The sequence below is a fragment of the Scyliorhinus canicula genome, chromosome 11, assembly GCF_902713615.1.
Source record: "Scyliorhinus canicula chromosome 11, sScyCan1.1, whole genome shotgun sequence".
Taxonomy (NCBI): domain Eukaryota; kingdom Metazoa; phylum Chordata; class Chondrichthyes; order Carcharhiniformes; family Scyliorhinidae; genus Scyliorhinus; species Scyliorhinus canicula.
In genome coordinates, this window is record NC_052156.1 from 57,168,243 (window position 1) to 57,195,178 (window position 26,936).

General features: G+C 48.1%; 5 non-coding genes and 1 pseudogene across 5 annotated transcripts; all 6 read left to right on the forward strand.

The window, feature by feature from the left end:
• The first annotated feature begins 1,016 nt into the window (after positions 1–1,016).
• Positions 1,017–1,144, forward strand: LOC119974063 (annotated as a pseudogene).
• Positions 1,145–3,561: 2,417 nt separating this feature from the next.
• On the forward strand, positions 3,562–3,702 carry LOC119974055. The gene has a single exon (XR_005462444.1). It is a non-coding gene; the product is annotated as a U4 spliceosomal RNA (small nuclear RNA).
• A 3,720-nt stretch (positions 3,703–7,422) lies between these two features.
• Positions 7,423–7,557, forward strand: LOC119974061. Its single transcript, XR_005462450.1, has one exon. It is a non-coding gene; the product is annotated as a U4 spliceosomal RNA (small nuclear RNA).
• A 2,522-nt stretch (positions 7,558–10,079) lies between these two features.
• Positions 10,080–10,220, forward strand: LOC119974056. The gene has a single exon (XR_005462445.1). It is a non-coding gene; the product is annotated as a U4 spliceosomal RNA (small nuclear RNA).
• Positions 10,221–12,988: 2,768 nt separating this feature from the next.
• LOC119974059 lies at positions 12,989–13,129 on the forward strand. The gene has a single exon (XR_005462448.1). It is a non-coding gene; the product is annotated as a U4 spliceosomal RNA (small nuclear RNA).
• Positions 13,130–15,895: 2,766 nt separating this feature from the next.
• Positions 15,896–16,036, forward strand: LOC119974060. The gene has a single exon (XR_005462449.1). It is a non-coding gene; the product is annotated as a U4 spliceosomal RNA (small nuclear RNA).
• The last annotated feature ends 10,900 nt before the right edge of the window (positions 16,037–26,936 follow it).

The window sequence follows — 26,936 nt, forward strand, 5'->3', positions numbered from 1 at the left end:
ACATCCAATTCACCTAACAAGCACGTATTTCTGGACTTGTGGGAAGAAACCAGAGCATCCGGAAGAAACTCGCGCAGACACGATGGGGGAGCGTGCAGATTCCGCACAGACAGTTGGGAATCGAACCCGGGTCTCTGCCGCGGTGAAGCCATAGTGCCGCCCACAAATTTAGACCATTCTCCTCCATCTTAAACCCTTTTTTAAAAATATCTGTTAAATGCACTGCCTCAATGAAACCGCCCCCCCCCCCCACTCCAGATCATCTGTCTTTTGTTCTGAAAGTTGCTATTTTTTGTTGCACTCTCACAGTTGTACCTTAATATCTTTTTTTTTAAATATAAACTTAAAGTAAACAATTCTTTTTTTTTCCAATTAAGGGGCAATTTAGTGTGGCCAATCCACCTACCCTGCACATCTTGGGTTGTGGGGGTGAGACCTTCACAGACACTGGGAAAAATTGGGACTTTTGAGGAAATTGACAGGACCCCTGCACATTCAATGGCAGCTGGTCACCCTCAAGCAGAGAGATTTAGGGGAGGAATTACAGCATTGGGCCTCTACAGCCGAAGACAAATACAGTGGGAAGCAGGCACTGATTGGTTGCAGCAGATCACACCTCTTTAACCTGGGGTTACCCCTCTTTCTGGCTCTGGAAAGACTTAACTACCTGCAAATGCTCCCATGCAAAGTATTGTCTTGCATCTTTGACTTTGTCTGTATAAACGTTTCTGGAACCTACCTCTCCATTCACCTGAGGAAGGAGCAGTGCTCCGAAAGATGGTTTCCCATTATACCGAAAGTTTCCCATTATACCTTGCATTCATTTCAACAGTTTATTTGAGAAAAGGTATTTCTTTTCATTGTTGCCAAAGGTAAATATTGTTTCTGGTTATAAAAATAAGAGCTCTACTCAATAATGCAATATTATTTGGCGATGGGTTAATTTTTTCTTGGAGTCACCACAACTGTGAAGTGACCGCATCTCATAGACCTCTGCTCATCAGCAACTAATCATTAGCTTTGTGCAGTGGCAGTATTGTAGCTGATGAGGTTCAACTGAGGTGTGATTATTAAAAACTTTTCCCAATATCCTGTTATGACAACTTGAAATATAGTTGGTAATTTTTGGTACTCTCTGTGGAGTCTGTATTGGTCAATGTACAAGAACAGATCAACCCTTTTCAGGCCCATATATTGTATTAAACATAGACTTTCTTTATGTTCTACAAGGTGCTGTTTTCAAAATAGGTAAGTTAGTGTTCATACAAATTAATTTTACATTCAGTTTGGCTGTTTTGGTAAGTAGTAGTCACCATGATATAAATGAATTTTATAATCATACAATCCCTATGACTCAGAAGGAGGCCATTTGGCCCACCAAATCTGCACTGGTCCTCAGGAAGAGCACCCTACCTAGGCCCACTCCCCAGCCCACTTAACCTGCTAATCCTTAGACATTAAGGGTAAATTTAGCATAGCCTACCCATCTAACCTGTACACCTTTGGACACTAAGGGGAACATTAGCATTGCCAATCCAACTTACCTACACATCTTTGAGTGGTCGAGAAGTGGGTCTGGGTTTTTGAACTTAATTTTTTTTAATTTTCCCAATTAAAGGGTAATTTGGGGTGGCTAATTTACCTACCCTCACATCTTTGGGACTTGGGGTTGAGTCCCATGCAGACAATGTGTAAACTCCACATGGAGAGTGACCCAGGACTGGGATTGAATCTGGGTCCTCAGTGCCATGAGGCAGCAGTGCTAACCGCGATGCCACCCAATTTTGAAGGCCAAATGTGAGGATATGAAAGCAGAGCTGGCTAAAGTGAATCGGCATATTAGGCTTTGACAAAGAGTCATCCAAACTCAAAATGTTAGCTCCGTTCTCGCTCCAGAAATATTGTCAGACCTGCTGAAATTGTCCAGCATTTTATGTTTTTGTTTCAGATTCCAGCATCCGCAGTAATTTGCTTTTATTTTAGTTTAAGGGATAGGTCAATAAAGATGCAGTGACAAACATTTGTGGGGATGTTTCAGAATACACAGAAAAGATACATTCCAACCACTAAGAAAAAGTCCAAAGAAACAGACACACCATCTGTGGTTACCTAGAGAGGTTAAAGATAGTGTCAAATTTGAAGAAAAAGCTAATATTTTGTGGAAAGATATGTGCAAAGTCAGAATATTGGGCAGAATAGGGCAGCATGGTGGTGCAGTGATCAGCACTGCTGCCTCAAAGCACCAGGGGCCCGGGTTCAATTCCAGCCTTGGGTCACTGTCTGTGTGGAGTTTGTACATTCTCCTTGTATCGAGTGGGTTTCCTCCCACAGTCCAAAAATGTGCAGGTTAGGTTAATTGGCCATACTAAATTGCCCCTCAGTGTCCAGGGGTGTGCAAATTAGGTTTTATGATGATGGGAATAAGGCGGGCTGGGAGTGGAAATAGGTTGAGTAGTCATTCAAAGGGTCAGTGCAGACTCAATGGGCCGAATGGCCTCCTGCACTTTAGGAATTCTATGATCATGGAAATACCATCATTTTCAAGTTCCCTGACATGTTATAACAGTGGTTAACCTTACAGCAGTGGTGAGGACTGCTGCTTCAGAGCACCAGGGACCCAGGTTCAATTCTGACCAAAAGTAACTTCATACTTGTAACAATAAAAGATTATTATTGTTATTACTATTATTACTATTATAATTCAGGCCAGACAAGGAAGTGTTTCAATATAATTGTGATATGGGGCGGCACATGGCACAGTGGCTGCTGCCAACGGTGCTGAGGACCGGGGTTCGATCCTGGTCCTGGGTCACTTCCATGTAGAGTTTACACATTCCAAACGAAAGCAGTGGCTCCTCAGTGGACGCAGAAGGCAAATTAAGAAAATCTCACCAATAACAACAAAAAAGACAGCACAACACAAGGGTCAAGGTGAAAAATCCGACACTAAAACACTGCGTGCAAGCAGCAAGAGATCCAGCTGAACTGTCATTCCTCCATTTCAACAGGTTTTAATTATCGTCAGTAAAAAACTGTAACGTAATTATGGCACGAGAGCCACTAAAAGCAAATTGAAAAAGGTGAAATCAGTAAAGTGCTGAAGATTTGTAAAAGGAAAAGCAAAGGGAATGAAAATTGGAAATTAAGAAAGAACAAACAAAATCCTTAAAGTTATCTACAGACTGGGTCCGATTTAACTGTATTTTAAATGTTTGAATGTGATTATTCGTGTATATTTAATGCAGCGTTAACAGGACATTGTTGAAGTCAGTTCAAGTAACTTCCTCCAAACCACTCGGGGCGGGACTCCCGCCACCGCACCCAGCTGCTCGCTACATTTAACCAACGTCACAGGCTAATTAGCATAACCGCATCTCGGAAAAGATTCTGGTTCATAAAATAATGCTTAAAGCTGCGGAGTTGTTGTAAGCAAATACTTTAAACATGGTTACAATTGATTCTGGAGGATGATGTACAACGTGTTGAAATGGAAAATTTTACTGAGCACAACTGTAAGTGGTATGTATCTGATGGACCTTCACTCAGCACCAGTTCAACGTTAGCTTTGCGCAGTGGCAATATCGTAGCCGATGAGGTTTAACCGAGGCGCGATTATTGCTTATTGAAAACTTTTCCCAATACCCCGCTATGACGACTTGAAATATAGTCGGCTAAGGCAATTTTTGATAGTCTCTGCGGAGACTGCATTAATCAATCTACAAAAACAGATCTATCACTTCTGGCTTCATAATTTTTTCATACATAGTGTTTAGACATAGGACGTCTTTATATCCTATGATGTACTCTTTTGGGAAGTTCTAGAGCTTCAACATGCTGATAATACTTGTGATGTGGAGATGTTGGTCTGGGGTGAGCACAGTAAGAAGTCTTACAACACCAGGTTAAAGTTCAACAGGTTTGTTTCAAACACGAGCTTTTGGAGCGCAGCTCCTTCCTCAGGTGAATGGCGAGGTATGTTCCAGAAACATTTATATACACAAAGTCAGAGATGCTGGACAATACTTGGAATGCGAGCATTTGCAGGTCATCAAATCATTACAGATCCAGGGAGAGGGATAATCACAGGTTAAAGAGGTGTGAATTGTCCCAAGCCAGAACAGTTGGTGGGATTTTGCAATTCCAGACCAGATGGTGGCGGGTGGATGTAATGCGTCTGCTTTTTTGCATCTTTGTAGAAACTTAATGTCGGTGTCTATATGCACGATCTTCCTGGAGATCCTCTCCACTTTGAGCCGGCACTTCTTCGCCAGCAACTTAGCGTCCACATTGAGGAGCAAGATGGGCCTGTATGATCCACACTGCAGGGGGTCCTTATCCCGCTTCAGGATCAAAGAAATCAGCGGCCATGACATTGTCGGGGGCAAAGCCCCCCCCCCCCCCCCCATGCCTCATTGAAGGCCCGCACCAACAGGGGGCCCACCAGGTCCGCATACTTTTTATAAAATTCCACTGGGAACCCATCCGGCCCTGGCGCCTTCCCTGACTGCATTTGACCAATCCCCCTGACTAGCTCCTCCAACTCAAACGGCGCCCCCAGCCCCTCCACCAGCTCCTCCTGGACCTTTGGGAAACGTAGCCTGTTCAGAAAGCTCACCATCCCCCCCCCTTCCCCCCACCAGTGGCTCCGACCGGTACAGTTCCTCGTAAAAGTCCCTAAATACCCCGTTCACCTCTGCCCCCTTCCGCACCACATTCCCACCCTTATCCATCACTCCACCAATTTCCCTAGCCGCATCCCGCCTATGGAGCTGATGCGCCAGCATCCTGCTCGCCTTCTCCCCATACTCGTAAACCACGCCTTGCGCCTTCCTCCACTGTGTCTCCGCCTTTCTGGTGGTCAGCAAGTCGAACTTGGCCTGCAAGCTACGCCGTTCCCCCAACAATCCCTCCTCCGGGGCCTCCGCGTACCTCCTATCCACATCTTGGAGCTCCCCCACCAGTCTCTCACTCTCCCTCCTTTTCCTATGGGCCCGGATGGAAATCAGTTCCCCCGGATCACCGCGCCCACCCTGACCCGTACTCCCGGCCTGCACCGCGCCCACCCTGCCCCGCATTCCCAGACTGCACCGCACCCACCCTGCTCCGTACTCCCAGACTGCACCGTGCCCGGCCTGCACCGCGCCCACCCTGCCCCGCATTCCCAGACTGAACCGCACCCACCCTGCTCTGCACGCCCAGACTGCACCGCTCCCACCCTGCCCCGCACTCGCGGTCTGCAGCGCGCCCGCACTCCCGCCCTGTCCCGCATCCTCAGCCGGCACCGCGCCCGCCCTGCCACGCACACCCGCCCTGCAATGCGCCGGACCTGCCCCTCTGTCCCGCCATGCCCCATGCTCATTCTGCTCTGCAGTCCGAGCGTGCCCCGCCCTCACTGCCCCTCACTCCCGGCATGCACCACGCTCCCCCTGTCTGCACCCCCAGCCTGCACCGTGCTCACAGTGCTCCGACCTCTGGCAGTGTAGAGCGCCTGTCTTACCCTGCACGCCCAGCCTGTACCACACTCAACCTGCCCGCACCCACTGTGTGTGGTTAAAGCTGCTCGCCAGTCACTATTCCATCCATTTCTTCACGAGGTGGAAGGATTTCTTCAATGTGGAAGTAAAAATTGCGAATGCTGTAATCTGAAACACTATCAGAAGATGCTGATATTTAGGGCAGCATGGCAGCACAAGTGGATAGCACTGTAGCTTCACAGCGACAGGGTCCCACTTTGATTCCCCGCTGAGCCACTGTCTGTGCGGAGTCTGCACGTTCTCACCGTGTCTGCGTGGGATTCCTCCGGATGTTCCTGTTTCCTCCCACAGTCCAAAGCTGTGCAGGTTAGGTAGATTAGCCATGCTAAATTGCCCTTAGTGTCTAAAAAGGTAAGGAGGGGTTATTGGGTTACGGGGATAGGGTGGAAATGAGGGCCAAAGTGGGTTGGTGCACATCTGGCAGCATGTGTCAAAAGAGAAAACAACATTTTGTGTCCTTTTGGCTCTTCCTCTGAACTGAAAGGAGGCAGAATGTTAGAAGTGTAGCTGTGAAAGATTGCGACAAAAAGTGGCAACTTTAAGAACAAATACAAATGGCCAGGTGTGGGTGGCTTGCTGTAATGCCCCAGGGAAACTGGCATATACTGGAGGAGCAGCATCTCATCATCCAGTTGGGCAGATTAAGTTTGGCAACTTTAATACCAATCTTTATTAGTGTCATAAGTAGGCTTACATTAACACTGCAATGAAGTTACTGTGAAAATCCCCTAGCCGTCACACTCCGGTGCCTATTCAGGTACACAGAGGGAGAATTCAGAACATCCAATTCACCTAACAAGCACGTATTTCTGGACTTGTGGGAAGAAACCAGAGCATCCGGAAGAAACTCGCGCAGACACGATGGGGGAGCGTGCAGATTCCGCACAGACAGTTGGGAATCGAACCCGTGTCTCTGCCGCGGTGAAGCCATAGTGCCGCCCACAAATTTAGACCATTCTCCTCCATCTTAACCCCTTTTTAAAAAATATCTGTTAAATGCACTGCCTCAATGAAACCGCCCCCCCCCCCCCCACTCCAGATCATCTGTCTTTTGTTCTGAAAGTTGCTATTTTTTGTTGCACTCTCACAGTTGTACCTTAATATCTTTTTTTTAAATATAAACTTAAAGTGAACAATTCTTTTTTTTCCAATTAAGGGACAATTTAGTGTGGCCAATCCACCTACCCTGCACATCTTGGGTTGTGGGGGTGAGACCTTCACAGACACTGGGAAATATTGGGACTTTTGAGGAAATTGACAGGACCCCTGCACATTCAATGGCATCTGGTCACCCTCAAGCAGAGAGATTTAGGGGAGGAATTACAACATTGGGCCTCTACAGCCGAAGACAAATACAGTGGGAAGCAGGCACTGATTGGTTGCAGCAGATCACACCTCTTTAACCTGGGGTTACCCCTCTTTCTGGCTCTGGAAAGACTTAACTACCTGCAAATGCTCCCATGCAAAGTATTGTCTTGCATCTTTGACTTTGTATAAACGTTTCTGGAACCTACCTCTCCATTCACCTGAGGAAGGAGCAGTGCTCCGAAAGCTGGTGATTTGAAACAAACCTGTTGGACTTCAACCTGGTGTAAGACTTCTGACTGTACTCACCCCAGTTCGGCACCTCCGCATAAGAAGCCATGACATCAGTTAGTAATTAGCATACCCGTTTCCCATTATACCTTGCATTCATTTCAACAGTTTATTTGAGAAAAGGTATTTCTTTTCATTGTTGCCAAAGGTAAATGTTGTTTCTGGTTAGAAAAATAAGAGCTCTACTCAATAATGCAATATTATTTGGCGATGGGTTAATTTTTTCTTGGAGTCACCACAACTGTGAAGTGACCGCATCTCATAGACCTCTGCTCGTCAGCGACTAATCATTAGCTTTGTGCAGTGGCAGTATGGTAGCTGCTGAGGTTTAATTGAGGTGTGATCATTGCCTATTGAAAACTTTTCCCAGTACCCTGCTCTGAGGACTTGAAATATAGTCGGCAACTTTTGGTACTCTCTGGGGAGACTGTATTGGTCAATGTACAAGAACAGATCAACCCTTTTCAGGCCCATATATTGTATTTAACATAGACTTTCTTTATATTCTACAAGGTGCTGTTTTGCAAAATAGGTAAGTTAGTATTCATACAAATGAATTTTACATTCAGTTTGGCTGTTTTGGTAAGTAGTAGTCACCATGATATAAATGAATTTTATAATCAAACAATCCCTATGACTCAGAAGGAGGCCATATGGCCCCCCAAAACTGCACTGGTCCTCAAGAAGAGCACCCACTCCCCAGCCCACTTAACCTGCTAATTCTTAGACATTAAGGGTAAATTTAGTATAGCCTGCCCATCTAACCTGTACACCTTTGGACACTAAGGGGAACATTAGCATTGCCAATCCAATTTACTTACACATCTTTGAGTGGCCGAGAAGTGGGTCTGAGTTTTTGAACTTAATTTTTTTTAATTTTCCTAATTAAAGGGTAATTTGGGGTGGCTAATTTAACTACCCTCACATCTTTGGGACTTGGGGTGGAGTCCCATGCAGACAATGTGTAAACTCCACATGGAGAGTGACCCAGGACTGGGATTGAATCTGGGTCCTCAGTGCCATGAGGCAGCAGTGCTAACCACGATGCCGCCCAATTTTGAAGGCCAAATGTGAGGATATGAAAGCAGAGCTGGCTAAAGTGAATCGGCATATTAGGCTTTGACAAAGAGTCATCCAAACTCAAAATGTTAGCTCTGTTCTTGCTCCAGAAATATTGTCAGACCGGCTGAAATTGTCCAGCATTTTATGTTTTTGTTTCAGATTCCAGCATCTGCAGTAATTTGCTTTTATTTTAGTTTAAGGGATAGGTCAATAAAGATGCAGTGGCAAACATTTGAGGGAATGTTTCAGAATACACAGAAAAGATACATTCCAACCACTAAGAAAAAGTCCAAGAAACAGACACACCATCTGTGGTTACCTAGAGAGGTTAAAGATAGTGTCAAATTTGAAGAAAAAGCATATATTTGTGCAAAGATATGTGCAAAGTCAGAATATTGGGCAGAATAGGGTAGCATGGTGGTGCAGTGATCAGCACTGCTGCCTCAAAGCACCAGGGGCCTGGGTTCAATTCCAGCCTTGGGTCACTGTCTGTGTGGAGTTTGTACATTCTCCTTGTGTCCAGTGGGTGCAGGTTACGTTAATTGGCCATACTAAATTGCCCCTCAGTGTCCAGCGATGTGCAAATTAGGTTTTATGATGATGGGAATAAGGCGGGCTGGGAGTGGAAATAGGTTGAGTAGTCATTCAAAGGGTCAGTGCAGACTCAATGGGCCGAATGGCCTCCTGCACTTTAGGAATTCTATGATCATAGAAATACCATCATTTTCAAGTTCCCTGACATGTTATAACAGTGGTTAATCTTACAGCAGTGGTGAGGACTGCTGCTTCAGAGCACCAGGGACCCAGGTTCAATTCTGACCAAAAGTAACTTCATACTTGTAACAATAAAAGATTATTATTGTTATTACTATTATTACTATTATATTTCAGGCCACACTTGGAAGTGTTTCAATATAAAAGGAGAAAAAACTGTACAAACTTTATAGTTGATTGTTGGGAAGAATGTTTCCCAGGGTGCTTATTTGCTGTAACCTACTTTGATACAAGTTTGAATAATTTTTTTTAAAAAAGGAAGTGTTTCAATATAATTGTGATATGGGGCGGCACATGGCACAGTGGCTGCTGCCAACGGCGCTGTGGACCCGGGTTCGAATCCTGGTCCTGGGTCACTTCCATGTAGAGTTTACACATTCCAAACGAAAGCAGTGGCTCCTCAGCGGATGCAGAAGGCCAATTAAGAAAATCTCACCAACAACAAAAAAGACAGTACAACACAAGGGTCAAGGTGAAAACTCCGACACTAAAACAGTGCGTGCAAGCAGCAAGAGATCCAGCTGAACTGTCATTCCTCCATTTCAACAGGTTTTCATGATCGTCAGTAAAAAACTGTAACGTAATTATGGCACGAGAGCCACTAAAAGCAAATTGAAAAAGGTGAAATCAGTAAAGTGCTGAAGATTTGTAAAAGGAAAAGCAAAGGGAATGAAAATCGGAAATTAAGAAAGAACAAACAAAATCCTTAAAGTTATCTACAGAGTGGGTCCGAACCGGGTCCGATGTAACTGTATTTTAAGTGTTTTAATGTGATTATTCATGTATTTTTAATGCAGCGTTAACAGGACATTGTTGAAGTCAGTTCAAGTAACTTTCTCCAAAGCACTCGGGGCGGGACTCCCGCCACCGCACCCAGCTGTTCGCTACATTTAACCAACGTCACAGGCTAATTAGCATAACCGCATCTCGGAAAAGATTCTGGTTCATAAAATAATGCTTAAAGCTGCGTAGTTGTTGTAAGCAAATACTTTGAAGATGGTTACAATTGATTCTGGAGGATGATGTACAACGTGTTGAAATGGAAAATTTTACTGAGCACAACTGTAAGTGGTATGTATCTGATGGACCTTCACTCAGCACCAGTTCAACGTTAGCTTTGCGCAGTGGCAATATCGTAGCCGATGAGGTTTAACCGAGGCGCGATTATTGCTTATTGAAAACTTTTCCCAATACCCCGCTATGACGACTTGAAATATAGTCGGCTAAGGCAATTTTTGATAGTCTCTGCGGAGACTGCATTAATTCATGTACAAAAACAGATCTATCACTTCTGGTTTCCTAATGTTTTTCATACATTGTGTTTTGACATAGGACGTCTTTATATTCTATAAGGTACTGTTTTGGGAAGAAGGGAAGTTCTAGAGCTTCAACATGCTGATACCTGTAATACAGTACTTGTGTGTGTGCCCACCAAGAAATTGAGCTCCAGGTCAGAGTCAATCCCTACCCCGAAACATATGAGAAAATGCGCCTTTCACCAGACACCTGGAAAACTACGGTCCTCCAACAGCAAAACAACTCATCCATTATAATTACTGGCAAGGTTCTGGAATTATATGAACCATTTTCTGAATCTAGAGACCCTCTTAATTATTCAAGGGAGATATAGTTCATCATTGCCTTCAAGCTGGCAACTCAACCTTTGGCCAACGAACCAATAGATTATTTAAGGCGTAGCATGTCAAACCCGTACCCGTAATAGTTTATCTATATGCTTTGGACAACTTGGACTTGAACATATTCTATGTAATGTTGTGGTAATCATGTCAAAGACTGCAAACATGTTGAGAAAGATAAATTTAGATTACCCAATTATTTTTTCCAATTAAGGGGCAATTTAGCGTGGCCAATCCACCTACTCTGCACATTTTTGGGTTGTGGGGGCAAAACCCACGCAGACACGGGGAGAATGTGCAAACTCCACACAGACAGTGACCCAGAGCTGGGATCGAACCTGGGACCTCAGCGCCGTGAGGCGGTTGTGCTAACCACTAGGCCACCGTGCTGCCCTACATGTTGAGAAAGATGAGGAGGGATTTAAAATGATGAGATTTGGGGAGTCATTACCACTGATGCCATTCGTGACTTTGAGAAAGTTTAATATGCTATGAGCCACATATGAGGAAATATTAATTCAGCTGACCAATGTGCCGTTTAGCACAGGGCTAAATGGCTGGCTTTGAAAGCAGACCAAGGCAGGCCAGCAGCACAGTTCAATTCCCGTACCAACCTCCCCGAACAGGCGCCGGAATGTGGCGACTAGGGGCTTCTCACAGTAACTTTATTTGAAGCCTACTTGTGACAATAAGTGATTTTCATCTTTTCAAAGTGCTAGGCAAGGGGCATCTTAAAGGAGGTGATGGGAGTCGAGAAGCAGGGTGACGACATCCTGAGATAACGGCCACAGAAATTACACCTCACAATGCAACACGGTAGCACAGTAGTTAGCACAGTTGCTTCACAGCTCCATGGTTACAGTTCAATTCCCTGCTTGGGTCACTATCTGTGCGGAGTCTGCACATTCTCCTCGTGTCTGTGTGTTTCCTCTGGGTGCTCCGGTTTCCTCCCACAGTCCAAAGATGTGCAGGTTAGGTGGATTGGACATATGAATTGTCCTCAGTGTCCAAAAAAAGGTTAGGTGGGGTTACTGGATATAATACTGCATGTTTTTGCTAAAATAAAAGGAGCATTTGCTGCTCTTCAGGTTCAGGCATTTTTCCATTTGTATTAAATAAATTTAATATAACTCATTCTTTTTTTTTCCAATTTAGGGCCAATGACCAATTCACCTACCCTGCACATCTTTGGATCGTGGGGTGAGACCCATGGAAACGCAGGGAGAATGTGCAAACTCCACAAAGACAGTGAGGCTGGGATCGAAACTGGGGCCTTCACGCTGTGAGGCAGCAGTGCTAACCACTGCACTGCCTTCTTTTTGCATTTTTATCAGTAACTACTTGAACATAGTAAAATGGCAGTAAATCAGTGCTATTTCTTCTTTCCTCTGCAGAGTCGGTTGATACCAACATACCAAATGGAAGCAGATGTAGGCCATTTGGCCCCTTGAGCCTGCCTCCACTATTCAATAAGATCATGGCTGATCTGTTTCTCTTGAGTTCCACAATCCCCATCTACCCCGATAACCTTTGATTCCCGTGTCTAACAAGAATCTATCTATTTGCCTTAAAAATATTCAGTGGCTCCCCTTCTCCCCCTTTGAAGCAAGTCCTGAGGAAGCCACGTTTTATGTGGATGTAAACAACTCAGACAATTAAGCGCTTCCCACCTTCCTGCCACCCATTTTCTGCCCACTCACAATAAGTGTTTTCCACGCATTTATTGCATTTAATGTCGCGCTGCGAGGCAAAAGCAGGCACTAACTGTGTTGACTGGATTACGGCAATGCAGCAGACCTAGGGATATCCTGAATTCAATTTGAACTCTTTCTACTCCTGCAGAATAAATAGGAGAGTTGAAAAATTGGGACTTTTGAGGAAATTGACAGGACCCCTGTACATTCAATGGTCACCCTCGAGCAGAGGGATTTAGGGGAGGAATTACAGCATTGGGCCTCGCAGCCGAAGGCAAATATATTGGGAAACAGGCACTGATTGGTTGCAGTGGATCAGTGCATAGCAATAAAGAATAATAATGCATTAATGTTCAGAGAGATACAACTGCATTTTCCCAATCCTGAAACCTTGCATTATTTCTGTTCTTTACTTGCGCATCAATAATCTTTTTATTTGAAAGCAGCCATGACGTCAGATACGTAGCATATACGTTCCCCATAATACCTTGCATTCATTTCAACAGTTTATTTGAGAAAAGGTATTTCGTTCCATTGTTGACAAAATAAATGTTGTTTCTCGTTATAAAAATAGGAGCTCTACTCAACAATGCAATATTATTTGGCGATGGGTTAATTTATTTTTTTGGAGTCATCACAACTGTGAAGTGTCCGCATCTCATAGACCTCTGCTCGTCGGCAGCTAATCATTAGCTTTGCGCAGTGGCAGTATTGTAGCCGATGAGGTTTAACCGAGGCGCGATTATTGCTTATTGAAAACTTTTCCCAATACCCCGCTATGACGACTTGAAATATAGTCGGCTAAGGCAATTTTTGATAGTCTCTGCGGAGACTGCATTAATTCATGTACAAAAACAGATCTATCACTTCTGGTTTCCTAATGTTTTTCATACATAGTGTTTCGATATAGGACGTCTTTATATCCTATAAGGTACTGTTTTGGGAAGAAGGGAAGTTCTAGAGTTTCAACATGCTGATACCTGTAATACAGTACTTGTGTGTGTGCCCACCAAGAAATTGAGCTCCAGGTCAGAGTCAATCCCTACCCCGAAACATATGAGAAAATGCGCCTTTACCAGACACCTGGAAAACTACGGTCCTCCAACAGCAAAACAACTCATCCATTATAATTACTGGCAAGGTTCTGGAATTATATGAACCATTTTCTGAATCTTGAGACCCTCTTAATTATTCAAGGAAGATATAGTTCATCATTGCCTTCAAGCTGGCAACTCAACCTTTGGCCAACGAACCAATAGATTATTTAAGGCGTAGCATGTCAAACCCGTACCCGTAATAGTTTATCTATATGCTTTGGACAACTTGGACTTGAACATATTCTATGTAATGTTGTGGTAATCATGTCAAAGAATGCAAACATGTTGAGAAAGATAAATTTAGATTACCCAATTATTTTTTCCAATTAGGGGGCAATTTAGCGTGGCCAATCCACCTACTCTGCACATTTTTGGGTTGTGGGGGCAAAACCCACGCAGACACGGGGAGAATGTGCAAACTCCACACAGACAGTGACCCAGAGCCGGGATCGAACCTGGGACCTCAGCGCCGTGAGGCGGTTGTGCTAACCACTAGGCCACCGTGCTGCCCTACATGTTGAGAAAGATGAGGAGGGATCTAAAATGATGAGATTTGGGGAGTCATTACCACTGATGCCATTCGTGACTTTGAGAAAGTTTAATATGCTATGAGCCACATATGAGGAAATATTAATTCAGCTGACCAATGTGCCGTTTAGCACAGGGCTAAATGGCTGGCTTTGAAAGCAGACCAAGGCAGGCCAGCAGCACAGTTCAATTCCCATACCAACCTCCCCGAACAGGCGCCAGAATGTGGCGACTAGGGGCTTCTCACAGTAACTTTATTTGAAGCCTACTTGTGACAATAAGTGATTTTCATCTTTTCAAAGTGCTAGGCAAGGGGCATCTTAAAGGAGGTGATGGGAGTCGAGAAGCAGGGTGACAACATCCTGAGATAACGGCCACAGAAATTACACCTCACAATGCAACACGGTAGCACAGTAGTTAGCACAGTTGCTTCACAGCTCCATGGTTACAGTTCAATTCCCTGCTTGGGTCACTATCTGTGCGGAGTCTGCACATTCTCCTCGTGTCTGTGTGTTTCCTCTGGGTGCTCCGGTTTCCTCCCACAGTCCAAAGATGTGCAGGTTAGGTGGATTTGCCATATAAATTGTCCTCAGTGTCCAAAAAAAGGTTAGGTGGGGTTACTGGATATAATACTGCATGTTTTTGCTAAAATAAAAGGAGCATTTGCTGCTCTTCAGGTTCAGGCATTTTTCCATTTGTATTAAATAAATTTAATATAACTCATTCTTTTTTTTCCAATTTAGGGCCAATGACCAATTCACCTACCCTGCACATCTTTGGATCGTGGGGTGAGACCCATTGAAACGCAGGGAGAATGTGCAAACTCCACAAAGACAGTGAGGCTGGGATCGAAACTGGGACCTTCACGCTGTGAGGCAGCAGTGCTAACCACTGCACTGCCTTCTTTTTGCATTTTTATCAGTAACTACTTGAACATAGTACAATGGCAGTAAATCAGTGCTATTTCTTCTTTCCTCTGCAGAGTCGGTTGATACCAACATACCAAATGGAAGCAGATGTAGGCCATTTGGCCCCTCGAGCCTGCTCCCACTATTCAATAAGATCATGGCTGATCTGTTTCTCTTGAGTTCCACAATCCCCATCTACCCCGATAACCTTTGATTCCCGTGTCTAACAAGAATCTATCTATTTGCCTTAAAAATATTCAGTGGCTCCCCTTCTCCCCCTTTGAAGCAAGTCCTGAGGAAGCCACGTTTTATGTGGATGTAAACAACTCAGACAATTAAGCGCTTCCCACCTTCCTGCCACCCATTTTCTGCCCACTCACAATAAGTGTTTTCCACGCATTTATTGCATTTAATGTCGCGCTGCGAGGCAAAAGCAGGCACTAACTGTGTTGACTGGATTACGGCAATGCAGCAGACCTAGGGATATCCTGAATTCAATTTGAACTCTTTCTACTCCTGCAGAATAAATAGGAGAGTTGAAAAATTGGGACTTTTGAGGAAATTGACAGGACCCCTGTACATTCAATGGTCACCCTCGAGCAGAGGGATTTAGGGGAGGAATTACAGCATTGGGCCTCGCAGCCGAAGGCAAATATATTGGGAAACAGGCACTGATTGGTTGCAGTGGATCAGTGCATAGCAATAAAGAATAATAATGCATTAATGTTCAGAGAGATACAACTGCATTTTCCCAATCCTGAAACCTTGCATTATTTCTGTTCTTTACTTGCGCATCAATAATCTTTTTATTTGAAAGCAGCCATGACGTCAGATACGTAGCATATACGTTCCCCATAATACCTTGCATTCATTTCAACAGTTTATTTGAGAAAAGGTATTTCATTCCATTGTTGACAAAATAAATGTTGTTTCTTGTTATAAAAATAGGAGCTCTACTCAACAATGCAATATTATTTGGCGATGGGTTAATTTTTTTTTTTGGAGTCATCACAACTGTGAAGTGTCCGCATCTCATAGACCTCTGCTCGTCGGCAGCTAATCATTAGCTTTGCGCAGTGGCAGTATTGTAGCCGATGAGGTTTAACCGAGGTGTGATTATTGCTTATTGAAAACTTTTCCCAATACCCCGCTATGACGACTTGAAATATAGTCGGCAATGGCAATTTTTGATAGTCTCTGTGGAGACTGTATTAATCAATTCAAAAACAGATCTATTTCATGTATAGTCATTAATATGGAACTACAAGGTGTTGTTTTGGAAATAGGAAAATTACCATTAATATGAATTAATTTTACTTTCTGTTTTGGTAAGTGGTAATCACCACAATATAAATTAAGTTTATAATCAAACAATCTCTATGACTCAGAAGACCATTTGGCCCGCTCCTGTGGGCAAATCTGCAGTGGCCCTTCAGAACAGCACCGATCTAGCCCCACTCCCCAGCCCACTTAATCTGCAAATCTTTGGACACTAAGGGGAAATTTACCATGGCCTATCCACCTAACCTGTACACCTTTGGACACTAGGGAACTTTAGCAATATCATCCACCTAACCTACACATCTTTCAGTGGGTGAGGTGTGGGTATGTGATTTTGAACTTAATTTTTTTCAATTTTCCATTAAGGCGGAATTAAGCGTGGCCCAATTACCTACTCTCACATTCTTGGGACGTGGGGTGAACGCCTGTGCAGACAATGTGCAAACTCCACACAGAGAGTGACCTGAGGCTGTGATCCAACCTGGATCCTCAGTGCCGTGGAGCAGCAGTGCCAACCACCGTGCCGCCCAAATTTGAGGGTATGAAAGCATGGGTTTCCTCCGGGTGCTCCAGTTTCCTCCCACAGTCCAAGGCGCGCAGGTTAGGTGGATTGGCCATGATAAATTGCCCTTAGTGACCAAATAAGGTTAGGAGGGGTTACGGGGATAGAGTGAAAGTGACGGTTTAAGTGGGTCGGTGCAGATCCGATGGATCGAATGGCCTCCGTCTGCACTCTATGTTCAGGCTAAAATGAATTGACAAATTAGGCTTTGACAGTCATCCAGACTGAAAATGTTAGCTCCGTTCCCATTCCAGAAATACTATTAGACCTGCTGAAATCGTCCAGCATTTTGTGTTTTTATTTTCAGATTCCAGCATCTGCAGTAATTTGCTTTTATTTTAGTTTCAGGGATAGATCAATAAAGATGCAGTGGAAAACATTTGAGGGGATATTTCACAATACACAGAAAAGATACATTCCAACGAGTACAAAAAAGTCCAAGAAACAGACACACCATCTGTGGTTAACTAGAGAGGTTAAAGATTGTTTCAAATTTAAAGAAAAAGCATATGTTTGTGCAAGGATATGTGGAAGGTCAGTATATTGGACAGAATAGGGCAGCACGGTGGCGCAGTGGTTAGCACTGCTGCCTCAAGGCGCCGAGGTATCAGGTTCGATACAGGCTCTGGGTCACTGTCCATGTGGAGTTTCTACATTCACCCCGTGTGATAGAATCTACCTTTTTTAATAAAGAATTTTTAGTATATAACTAATTAAAGAAATAAATCTTTAAAGAATACTTGCCGGTTTGAGCAAGCCATTCTGGAATCACTGACTTTAATCTCTTTTTTTTTTTTTAAATAATTTTTATTGAAATTTTTCGATACAAACATTTACCCCTACTACATTTTAAATTATAACACAACAAATCCCCCCTGGAAAATCCTCCCCACGCCTCCCCCGCGCGCACCCCCCCACCCCTCCTCCCCCCCCCCCCCCCCCCCCCCCCCCCCCCCGCGCTACCAGTCTAGCAACCAAACCGTTTTTTCCCTTTCTACTGATGGCCTCGGGCAGTCATTGCCCGCGACCCCCCCGCTGCCGTGCTCCCTTCGGTGCTATCCCCCCCCCCCCCCTCCCCTCCCCCCCCCCCCCCCCTTTCTCCCCGGGTTTGCTGCTGTTTCGGCCTCCAGTTCCTATCTCTGATCCAGAAAGTCAAGGAAGGGCTGCCACCGCCGGAAGAACCCCTGTACCGACCCTCTCAGGGCGAATTTAATTCTTTCCAATTGGATGAAGCTTGCCATGTCGTTTAACCAGGTGTTAACACTTGGTGGCCTTGTGTCCCTCCACTGAATCAAGATCCTTCTCCGAGCTACCAAGGACGCAAAGGCCAATATTCCGGCCTCCCCTGCCTCCTGTACTCCTGGCTCCACCCCAACCCCAAAATCGCTAGCCCCCACCCTGGTTTGACCCTGGTTCCCACCACTCTCGATACCGTCCCCGCCACCCCCTCCCAGAACTCTTCCAGTGCTGGGCACATCCAGAACATATGTACATGGTTCGCAGGGCTTCCCGAACACCTAACACACCTGTCCTCACCCCCGAAGAACCGACTCATCCTAGTCCCCGTCATATGGGCTCTGTGCAGCACCTTAAATTGGATGAGGCCCAACCTTGCGCACGACGACGACGAATTGACCCTCTCTAAGGCATCCGCCCATGTCCCATCTTCTATCTGCTCTCCCAGCTCCGCTTCCCACTTGTCTTTCAGCTCCTCTATCGATACCTCCTCCACCTCCTGCATTATTTTGTAGATGTCCGAGACCTTCCCTTCTCCGACCCAGACCCCTGACAGCACCCTATCACTCACCCCTCTATCGGGAAGCAAGGGAAATCCTTCCACCTGTCGTCTGGCAAATGCCTTCACCTGCAGGTATCTAAACGTGTTCCCCGGGGGGAGCTCAAATTTCTCCTCCAGCTCTCCCAGGCTCGCAACCTCCCCTCTATGAACATGTCCCTCAGTTGCCTGATGCCCGCCCTGTGCCAGCTCTGGAATCCCCCCGCCAGTGTTCCCCGGGACAAATCTGTGGTTCCCTCTCAGTGGCGCCGCCATCAGACCCCCCACTTCCCCCCTGTGTCGCCTCCACTGCCCCCAGATTTTAAGGGTGGCCGCCACTACCGGACTCGTGGTATACTTTGTGGGGGGGAGCGGCCATGGTGCCGTTACTAGCGCCCCCAGGCTTGTATTGCCGCAGGACGCCCTTTCCATACGTTTCCAAGCTGCCCCCTCCCCCTCCATCACCCACTTGCGCACCATCGATGCGTTCGCTGCCCAGTAGTATCCGGAAAGATTGGGTAGCGCTAATCCTCCACTGTCCCTACTCCGTTCCAAGAAAATCCTTCTCACTCTAGGGGTGCCATGTGCCCACACATAGCCCATAATGCTGCTAGTTACCTTCTTGAAGAAGGCCCTGGGGAGAAAGATGGGCAAGCACTGGAACAGAAACAAGAACCTCGGGAGGACCGTCATTTTGACTGACTGCACCCTCCCTGCTAGCGACAGCGGTACCATGTCCCACCTCTTGAACTCCTCCTCCATCTGCTCCACCAGCCTTGAAAAGTTCAGCTTGTGGAGGGTCCCCCAGTTCCTTGCCACCTGCACCCCCAAGTACCTGAAGCTCTTTACTGCTCTCTTAAAGGGGAGCCGCCCAATTCCCTCCCCCTGATCTCCCGGGTGTATCACAAAGACCTCACTTTTACCCACATTTAATTTATATCCCGAAAAGTCCCCAAACTCCGCTAGTATTTCCATTACCTCCGGCATTCCCCCTTCCGGGTCTGCCACATACAACAACAAATCATCCGCATAGAGTGATACCCGATGTTCCTCCCCTCCCCTTGTCAGTCCTCTCCACCCCCCTGAACCCCTCAGTGTCATCGCCAACGGTTCGATCGCTAATGCAAATAGTAAGGGGGATAGGGGGCATCCCTGCCTGGTACCTCGATGGAGCCCAAAATACTCTGACCTCCTCCCGTTTGTAACCACACTCGCCATCGGGGCCGAATACAGCAGCCTCACCCACTTGATAAATCCCTCCCCAAACCCAAACCGTTCCAGCGTCTCCCACAGGTATTCCCACTCCACCCTATCGAATGCCTTCTCCGCATCCAGTGCTACCACTATCTCAGCCTCCCCCTCCACTGCTGGCATCATAATCACATTCAACAGTCTCCGGACATTTGTGTTAAGTTGTCGTCCCTTTACGAACCCCGTCTGGTCCTCATGGATTACCCCTGGCACACAATCCTCTATTCTGGTTGCCAGGACCTTTGCCAACAGTTTGGCATCTACATTCAAGAGGGAGATAGGCCTGTAGGACCCGCACTGTACAGGGTCTTTGTCCCGCTTCAGGATCAAGGAGATCAGGGCCTGTGACATTGTCGGGGGCAGAACCCCCCCCTCTCGCGCCTCATTGAAGGCTCGCACCAGCACTGGACCCACCAAGTCCACATACTTCTTATAAAATTCCACCGGGAACCCATCCGGCCCCGGCGCCTTCCCCGCCTGCATCTGGCCTATCCCTTTAACTAGCTCCTGCAGCTCTATCGGCGCCCCCAGCCCCTCCACCCGTTCCTCCTGGACCTTTGGGAACCTCAATCTATCGAGGAAGTTCTCCATTCCCCCCCTCCTCCTGGGCGGTTCAGACCGGTACAATTCCCTGTAGAAATCCCTGAAGACCCCGTTCACCTCTTGCCCCTTCTGCACTACGTTCCCTCCCTTCTCTCTCACTCCCCCAATCTCTCTGGCTGCATCTCGCTTGCGCAGCTGGTGTGTCAGCATCCTGCTCGCCTTTTCCCCGTACTCATAGACCGCGCCCTGTGCCCTTCTCCATTGCGTCTCCGCCTTCCTAGTGGTCAGTAGGTCAAACTGGGCCTGTAAACTGCGCCGCTCCCTCAACAGCCCCTCCTCTGGTGTCTCCGCATATCTCCTGTCCACTTCTATAAGTTCCCCCACCAGTCTCTCCCTCTCCTGCCTCTCCTTCCTTTTTCTGTGTGCCCTTATGGAGATCAGCTCTCCTCTGATCACTGCTTTCAGGGCCTCCCAGACTACCCCCACCTTCACCTCGCCCGTGTCGTTCGTGCCCAGATATCTCTCAATGCCCTTCCGGACCCTTCCGCACACCTCATCGTCCGCCAGCAGCCCCACATCCAGGCGCCACAACGGGCGCTGGTCCCGTGCTTCCCCCAGTTCTACCTCTACCCAGTGTGGTGCATGGTCCGAAATCGCAATGGCCGAGTACTCCGTGTCCTGCACTCTCGAAATCAGCCCCCTGCTCAGTACAAAAAAGTCTATTCTGGAGTACACCCTGTGGACGTGGGAGAAAAAAGAATACTCCCTCGCCCTTGGCCTGCCAAATCTCCAAGGGTCTACCCCCCCCATCTGCTCCATGAACCCCCTTAGCACCTCTGCCGCTGCCGGCCTCCTATTCGTCCTGGAACTCGATCTGTCCAGCCCAGGGTCGAGCACTGTATTGAAGTCCCCCCCATGATCAGGCCCCCTGCCTCCAGACCCGGAATGAGGCCCAACAGGCGCCTCATAAAACCCGCGTCATCCCAATTCGGGGCATACACATTCACCAGCACCACATTCTCTCCCTGCAGCCTACCCTTCACCATCACGTACCTACCCTCCTTATCTGCTACCACCTGCGCCGCCACGAACGACACCCTCTTTCCCACCAAAATCGCCACCCCCCGGTTCTTTGCGTCCAAGCCTGAGTGGAACACCTGTCCCACCCACCCCCTTCTCAGGCGTACCTGGTCTACTACTCTCAAGTGAGTCTCCTGCAACATTGCCACATCCGCCTGCAGTCCCTTTAGGTGTGAAAAAACCCTTGATCTCTTGACCGGCCCATTCAGCCCCCTCACGTTCCAAGTAATCAACCGGGTCGCGGAGCGACCCGTCCCTTTCCCCTGTCTGTTAGCCATGTCCTGTCCCCTGTTCGCCCCGGGTCGACCCTCCCCTTCTGACCCGTTCCCCATGGCGATGGCCCCTCCCCCTCTCTCCTCCCGTTCTTCCCTTCCCGTCCTCGGCCTTCCCATCAGCAACCCGGTATCCCCCCCTAACCCCCCTTCCCCCCCCCCCCCCCCCGGCTAGGACCCCTCCTAGCCGCGGTGTATCCACCATCGTACTCCCGAGAGTCAGCTGGTTTTCGCTGACCCGGCTACCCCTGCCACACTCCGACTCCTCCCGATGTGGGGGGGGAGGGGCCTCCCCCCCCCCTTGCCATCCCTCTCTGACCCCGCTTCAGCGCGGGAAAAGCCGCCATTGCTGGCCACACCCCACTCTTCTCTCCTCCCCCTTCCTCCGTCCCGCGCGCGGGAAACAGGGGAAAGCCCGCGCTTTCGCCCGGCCACACCCTACCCCGCCATCTTCAATTCCACCCCCGTCCCCATCCAAGCCCATAAAAAAGCCCCCTTAAAACGAGAGGAAGAGAAAAGAGAAAAAGAAAACACGCATAACCAACTTGCACCCCCCCCCCGTCCCGCCTCCCCAACTTAACAATATAACAATATAAATAACAAATCTCAAATAAATACATAAATACATAACTATGCCTGCATAACTAAATAACTACCCAATAATAACGTATTTAACCATCACCCTCCATCGAACAGAACAGTAACCATAACCCTTAAAGAACAGATCAAAAAGCAGTAAAAAAAAAAAAAAAAGCCCCCCCTACAACAACAATAATTAAGGGAAGTTGGCAACGGGAAGAGACACACAAAAAGGAACAAAGAAACCCCCCATAACACAAGTTTCAAAGAAACCAAACGATCCATCAACTTTAACCAAGTTCCGACCTGGCCTGAGAAACACATGGGCCACTTGATCAGTCAAGGGTACTCGGGCGGCCTCGACCGCCGGCGTTCCCAAGTTCTAGTTCAGGTCCAGCTTTTCCTCCCGAACAAAAGTCCATGCCTCCTCTGGGGTCTCAAAGTAATGGTGCTGGTCCTTGTAGGTGACCCACAAACGCGCTGGCTGCAGCATTCCGAACTTGATCCTCTTTGCGTGCAGCACCGCCTTCGTCAGGTTAAACCGGGCCCGCCGCTTTGCCACCTCCGCACTCCAGTCCTGATATATCCGCACCGTCGAATTCTCCCATTTGCTGCTTTTCTCCCTCTTGGCCCACCTCAGCACTTTCTCCCGATCACAGAAACGCTGGAATCGCACCAGCACCGCCCTCGGGGGCTCGTTCGCCCTAGGCCGCCTAGCCATGACCCGATATGCTTCTTCCAGCTCCAGGGGCGATGGACCGGCCCCCTCTCCCATCAGGGAGCTCAGCATCTCCGCTACATATTTCGGGAGATCAGGCCCCTCCAGGCCTTCTGCTAGGCCCAGGATCCTCAAGTTCTTCCGCCTCATTCGAGTGTTCAGCTCCTCAAAGCGGCTCTGCCATTTCAGGTGGAGTGCCTCGTGCACCTCCACCTTTCCCACGAGGACCGTGGCTTCCTCCTCCCTCACCGCCATCTCCTGCTGCAGCTCTCTTATCGACGCCTCTTGGGTCGCCTGGGCCCCCATCAGCCTTGTGGTCGTCGCGTTCATGGACTCTAAGAGTTCCACTTTCAGCTCCGTAAAACACCGGAGGAGAGCGGCCTGCTGCTCCTCCGCCCATTTTCTCCAATCTTCTAGCGCGCCACCGGCCGCCATTTTGGTCCTCTTCCCCCGCTTTTTTCGGGGAGCTGCTGCTGCTTTTTTTGTCGCCCCACTCCGAGTACCGACCATAAAGTTGGTCTCACTCTCCTCAGGGAGCCTTCCCCCACCGGGATTCGTCTTTACAGTACCGTCGGGGCCCTCCAATCGGCCCTTAAACACCTTTGTCGCAGGAGCTGCCAAATGTGCGACTTAGCTGGTCATAGCCGCAACCGGAAGTCCTCGACTTTAATCTCTAAAGCTACTTTTCTGCTCTGTCACTTTGAACAGCTATTTTGTTTTTATTTTCAACTTTCTGTATTGTGTATTCAACAAGAGTATCAAGAACTCTTATTTGTATTGAATTCAAGTCAGTACTCTGTATTTGCTTGGACAAAATACTGATCAAGAGATATCTGAAATTCAAACTGAATAAAAGCAATGTGTGCGATTCTCCCAAAGGGAGACTGAGTGCCGACGCCGGAGTGAAACCCGGAGTGTTTCACTCCGGCGTCGGAGGCCGCTCCTCGCCCCCTATTCTGCCTCCCCCCAGGGGGCGTGAATCTTGTTAGGTGAATTGGACGTTCCGATTTCTCCCTCAGTGTACCCAAACAGGCGTCTAGGTGTGGTGACTAGGGGATTTTCACAGTAACTTCATTGCAGTGTTAATGTAAGCCTACTTGTGACAATAATAAAGATTATTATAAGAGGAGCTTGAGAACCGCCTCCGTAGGCGGAACTTGAGAATTGTAGAGATGCCTGAAGACATTGAGGGAGGGGACGCTGCCATGTATGTGAAAAATGAAAATCGCTTATTGTCACAAGTAGACTTCAATGAAGATACTGTGAAAAGCCCCTACTCACCACATTCCGGCGCCTGTGGCTGGAATGCTGGAAAAGCTGACGGGAGACTGGGCATATGGACAGCCCCTGGAGGTCGACAGAGTACACATGGCACTAATGAAGAGGCCGCAGGTGAAGGAACCGCCAAGGGCAATGATGGTGCATCTTCACTGGTTCCTAGATAAGGAGAAGATCTTGAAATGGGTGAAGGAGACGAGGAGATGCACCTGGGAGGGGAGTGAGCTGCGAGTGTATCAGGACCTAGGCCCGGATCTGGCGAAGAGGAGGGCCAGGTTTAATCGGGTGAAGGCTGCCCTCTTTAAAAAGGGGGTGAAGTTCAGGATGCTGTACCCGACGCACCTCTGGGTGACCTTTAATAACAAAGAGCACTGTTTTGGAGCACAGAGGAGGCGATGGAGGTTTTGAGGGACAATGGACTGGCAGGTGAAGGAGGACATTGAATTGTGGAGGAGGGGCGTGGAGATTAATGTGGTTTTCCTTTTGTTTCTGGTTCTTTGATAATTCCTGTATTTTTGGTTCAGTTGGTGGTTGGGCAACTCTTCTCCTCCGAGATGTTTTGAGGTGATGAGGGGCTGAGTGCACCTTTTTGACTGTTGAGGGGGGGGGGGAATCAATGGGGGTAGGAGGCTGTGGCACTTTGGGCGGAGGCTGCCAGGCTAGCTGGGCGGGTTAGCTAATGGGAGTGCAGTGGGTGATCAGGTGGTTAGTGTAGCAGAGGGGATAGGTTGTTTTGTTCAGGGAAGGGGGGATGGGGTGGCTGCTGACAAAGGGGTCGTTGCTATGGCGTTATATGGGAGAGAGTGGTGCAGTGGACATCCTGGGTGGGCCTGGAGGGCCGCATGGCACGGACGGGGACTGGCCTAAGATGGCGTGCGGTTGATCGGCAGCGGGTGATGGGGGGTGTCGGGATGCCCTCCGACCAGGCTGGTAACATGGAACGTGAGGGGGCTGAATGGGCCAGTCAAACGGTCGCATGGTTTCGTGCACCTGAGGATTTTGAAGGCGGATGTGCCATTTTTGCAAGAGACACATCTAAAGATTGGGGACCAGACAAGGCTAAGGAAAGGGTGGATAGGCCAAGTTTTCCATTCGGGGTTGGATATGAAGTGCTTAGCGTGGCGGTGCTGGTCAATAAGTGTCTGGCATGTGAGGTGGGGAATATTGTAGCAGATTCGGGGGGACGTTTGTGATGGTAAGCAGGAATTCGGACCATGGGACCGTTGGGGTCGACCCCTGTCCTCTTCCCCCATCGGACAGGATGCCAGTGGTCCTAGTTCCACTGACTGTGTGGAGTTTGCACATTCTCCCTGTGTTTGCATGGGTATCACACCCACAACCCAAAGATGTGCAGGCTTAGGTGGATTGGCCACACTAAATTGCCCCTTAATTGGAAAATAAATTGGGTACTCTAAATCTTTAAAAAAAGATTTTAAAATTGTAATGGGGGTAATATAATATGCCCCAAATGTAATGTAATATGCCCCAAATTGGGACAATGTGGAGTTTATGTGCTATTTCTACTCTGACCAGCATGTGGCACTGGTAGTAATTCTGAGATCACTATCTTTGAAATCTTATTTTTCAACTTACTTCCCAACTCTCTATATTCGGCTTTTAGGATATCATCCCTTTTTTCATTGGCACCAGTATGTACTACAACCACTGGCTCTTTACCCTCCCCCGGTAGAATGTCCTGTTGGCCCTGTGAGTCACCCTTGATCCTAACATCAGGGAGGCAATATACCATCCTGGAGTCTCATTTGCAGCCACAGAAATAACTAACTATTCCCCTTACAATTGGAACCCCTACAACTATAGCATTCCTTCACTTTTTAGTCCTCCCTGTGCAGTAGAGCCAACCATGGTGCAATGAAATTGGCTGTCGCTGGGACTTCCGGTGGCGGCAATGAGCAGTTAAGCCGCACATTTGGCGGCTCCCGCGGAGAACGGACTTTGGGGCTCTTTTCAGGGCCCCCAACGGAGCTGTAGCGGCAAATCCCAACGGGGGAAGAGGACAGGGGTCGACCCCAACGGTCCCATGGTCCGGACCAGGAGTGGGGCAGAGAAAAAACCGAAGAAAGCACCTCTGAAAAAACGGGGGCAGGAAGATAAAATGGCGACCGGCGGAGGCCTCGAGGAGCTGAGGAAGTGGGCCCAGGAGCAGCAGGCGATTCTGCTGCGCTGCTTCCAGGAGCTGAAGTTGGAGCTGCTGGAGTCCCTGAAGGTAACTAACAGGGAACTGATGGAGACCCAGACAGCCCAGGGGGCTGCGATCCGGGAGCTGCAGCAGCAGGCCTCCGAAAGGGAGGACGAGGTTGTGGCCGTGGCGGGGAAGGTGGAGATGCACGAGGCGCTCCATAAAAGATGGCAGGTCCGGTTCGAGGAGCTGGACAACCGGTCGAGGAGGAAGAATTTGCGGATCCTGGGCCTCACGGAGGGGCTGGAGGGGTCGGACCTAGCGGCCTATGTGGTGATTATGTTAAACTCGCTGATGGGGGCTGGGTCCTTCCAAGGGCCCCTGGAGTTAGAGGGGGCCCACAGAATTCTGGCTAGGAGGCCCAAGCCAAACGAGCCGCCGCGGGTGCTGTTGGTGAGGTTTTATCGGTTTGTGGATCGTGAGTGTGTGCTCCGGTGGGCCAAGAAGGAGCGGAGCAGCAAGTGGGAGAACACGGAGGTGCTGATCTTCCAGGACTGGAGTGCGGAGGTGGCGAGGCGGAGGGCTGGGTTTAACCGGACGAAGGTGGTGCTCCACAGGCGGAGTGTGA